Genomic DNA, 4,078 nt, shown 5'->3' on the forward strand with positions numbered 1-4,078 from the left:
CTGTCTCCTACTATAGCCTCGGGCCGACCAAAGCCTTGTGAGTGGATTTGGTAGACAGAAACTGAAAGAAGCCCGTCGTATATATGTATATATATGTATGTGTTTGTGTGTCTTTGCTTGTCCCCCCAACATCGCTTAACAACAGATGCTGGTGTGTTTATGTCCCCGTAACATAGGGGTTCGGCAAAAGAGACCGATAGAATATGTACTAGGCTTCTAAAAAATAAGTCCTGGGGTCGATTTGCTCGACTAAAGGCGGTGCTCCAGCATGGCCACAGTCAAATGACTGAAACAAGTAAAAGAGTAAAAGAGTATATCTAAAGAAGATGTACACGAAATACGATCATTGCTAAAAATAGCAGCCGGTAAGTTTACGGTCCTATGTACAACTTCACTGAATATAATATTTACAGGCAGAGATGTGTGCAGGCGGTGAATATAGGAAAATTCTGTCTTACCTCTACGGAGACCGCTAGAGGAATAAAGGATAACCCAATACTGCAGTTTTAACCTCTTCAGATCACGTGCTTGAGCGCGAATCTGATTAGTTATCGTCAGTTGAGTCTATCATGAACGACTAAATTTTAAAATATCCGCTACATCTCTGCCTGTTTAGTCAAAGTATGTATGTTAAAGATGGCAAGGAGTAACCTTTCTTGAATTTTCGAGGATGCATATAAGTTTATGATAGGATTCTATGGTGTTCATTCATTTGTTATTTTGTTGGGTCTCGAAGCTATGGGCCTTACCTGTCATACATATGAGAATTCGACAGCTTTTTGTCGCGAGAAATAGATATTTAGAAACCGCACGGCCTAGTGGTTAAGGAGTGTTACACTCAAGATCGTAGGGTCGTGGTTTCGATCCCTGAACCGGATGTGCATTGTGTTCTTATGCAAACACTGCATCTCACGCTGTTTTTGTCCACTCAGCTGTAAGTAAGTTCCAGTAATTGCTGGGCAGATAACGCTGTGATGGACCAGCATACAGTTCAGGGTTTGGGGTTATAATCTCCCTCCCTTATACGTCACGAGAATCGGGTCAAGCTCTAGCCTGATCTGCAAACAGACCTAAACATAAAATAAAATAAGAAATAGATATTTTAGTGCTGCGATATCTTGATATATATAGGGTCATACAAAATCATAAACTATTCATTCAAAGTAATTTTGTGATTTGTAAGTGTCCCTCAGAATTTCCACTATTTTGATTCCCTTATTGCTTATTTATTTCTTTACTTATTTGTTTTTCTAGTGGACGGAACGGATCAAAAGCGTAGTCTAAGTAGAAGACGCTTATTTTCCCTTTGAGCATCTGTCATCTTTAGTTTTTTTTGTTTGTTTTTTTTTTGTTTCTTTTGTCGGTTAACTCTTCGAGAAATTTCTGAGTAGAACATTTGTTTGGCATTACAGTGGAAGTATGTTCTTTGAAGTTGTAACGTTTGGTGTGATGCGACTATTATTGTTGTTGATGTTGCTGCTAATTACACTGTGAGATGTTGCTCTTTAATGATTTATGTTGGATACAAACGTTTGCTGCTTTTGTATTTTCTCAGCCTATTTATTCATTTATTTATTTATGTATTTTTATTACTTCCTTGTTTAATTATTTAGTGCAAAATTTAATTTTGCTTGTTTGTGGTTTTAGTTCGTTTTGTTTTAGACAGTCTTTGTTTATTTTTAATGTCGTCTATTTTTTTATTCGTAATTAGGGTGGTATTTTTATTTTGTTTTGTTTCGTATTTTTTTTTTTTTACTAGAGTGCCTATTGTTCTTTTAGTGAATATATATACCGCAGTGTTTATGTATAAGATCGTGGTGTGTTTAAATCTGAAAAAAAATTCTTTTGATAGAGCATGCTCTGTCGTGTCTCTTTTGAAGTTTGTAGAAGTGTTTGAACTATTTTTCTCTCACGTGTGAGTACGTTACCATTATAATTAATAGGTGACCCGAGAAAAACTGGAAAATTGCTTACGAAGGTATGTATTTCAAACTCCTTTGATATGTACGTTACGAATATAATTAATAGATGACTTAAAAAACGTCGAGGAATCGTTTACTAAGGTATATAGGGGGGAAAAAACGATGTCTGGAGCGAGCGATTTTTGAAGCTGGCTTGGTGAAGAATGTACGTAGGTTAGTATGAGTTGATTAAATTGTAAATGAATTTTAGTTACGACGCTGTTAAGTCACCTCTTTTGTTATTCGCATTATTTGAGATCCAGGAAATGCTAATCGCATTGAATTCTTCCCTTACAATGGTGTTTGTGTGTGTGAATACACGTGGCTTAGTGGTTAGGGTATTCAGCTCACGATAGTAGGGTCATGAGTTCAATTCCCACTGGCACATTGTGCTCTTGAGCAAGACACTTTATTTCACGTTGCTCCAGTTCATTCAGTTCCCAACAATGAGTCCTACTTTGTAAATCAAAGGGGCCATCCATGTCGCATTTTGTGTCACGTTGAATTTCCCTGACAACTAAGGTTAAGGGTACACGTGTCTGTGGAGTGCTCAGCCATTTTCACATTAATTTCATAATTATATTGGATCAACCGGAATACTGAGGATGACAATGGGTGTGGAGGTGCTGGTGGTGGCGGCGGCAGTAGTAGCAGCAGTAAAGGTCATGATGATGATGATGATGAAGATGATGATGATGAAGATGATGATGAAGATAAGTTGATTACATCGATCCCCAATACTTAACTGGTACGTATTTTACCAATCCTGATAAGATGAAAGGCAAAGTCGAGCTCGGCTGAATATGAACGTAAAGACAGACAAAATGTTGTTAAACATTCTGCAACATGTGCTCACAATTCTGTCAGCACGCCACCTACACATCAAATATAATATTACTGTATTTTGGCGTTTTGTGGTTCGATGTGATGTATTTAAAGATATTGCAATCTTTAGTTGTTGTTGCCATGTTGTTGTTCTTGTTGTTGCTGTTGTTGTTCTTCTTCTTCAACATCATCATCATCATCATCATCATCATCATCATCATCATCATCATCATCATCTTCTTCTTCTTCTTCTTCTTCTTCTTCTTCTTCTTCTTCTTCTTCTTCTTCTTCTCCTCCTTCTTCTTCTTCCATTTCTTCGTGTTTAAACTCAAGTTGAGAATTACATCTCATCTTGAGAATTACATCTCATCTTGAGAATTACATCTCATCTTGAGAATTACATCTCATCTTGAGAATTACATTAAGGTTACACTTGTCTGTAGAATGGTCAACTAGTTACAACTTTAATTTTACGGGCAAGAACTCTGCTAGTCAAAGAGGTTGAAATGCTCATTGCTGTGTCCACCGAAAACATCACCACATTTGTCTTAACGTATATATTTTTATGAAAATAAAGCATTATTTTAAAAAATGGTTTAACAACTATTTCCAGCAAACCGATACACCACAGAGAATTATCATTCCTATTTATGTGTCTGGAAAATTGTCTACTCATTTGGTAATTGACATTGGCATAAATTCGCTGGAAGCTATAACACACATCGGTTAACGTCCTTTGATCAAAGAACTAAACATAATACATATGTTAACGAATACAGCACTACTTGTAGCTACACTCACCCAAATCAGATACGACCCGTATAACGTGCCACCCACGGAGATTCAGATAAATATATTTTCTAGAGTTTTTTTCTTTTTTTATCATGATTTCTCTATCTTTACCTTTTAACAAATTCATTGTGTGCCATTTCATATTTTTTATTTCGTATTTTTTTATATTTTTTTAATTTTTGTGTAGTTCAGCATTTTGGTTGCTTGTTGCGAAGCCATCATGAACAATATATATGTATATATATACACATACACACACAAATATATACATTTACATATGTATCATATTACATAAAAAGGCGGTTTTATTTTATTAGTTGTATCCACATAAATGTAAATGCATTATATATATATATATATATACATGTTTATATGTGATATATATATATATACACCCACACGCATACATCCAAGCATATATATATATATATATATATACATGTTTATATGTGATATATATATATATACACCCACACGCATACATCCAAGCATATATATAT

Source organism: Octopus bimaculoides, chromosome 14, assembly GCF_001194135.2.
Source record: "Octopus bimaculoides isolate UCB-OBI-ISO-001 chromosome 14, ASM119413v2, whole genome shotgun sequence".
NCBI lineage: Eukaryota > Metazoa > Mollusca > Cephalopoda > Octopoda > Octopodidae > Octopus > Octopus bimaculoides.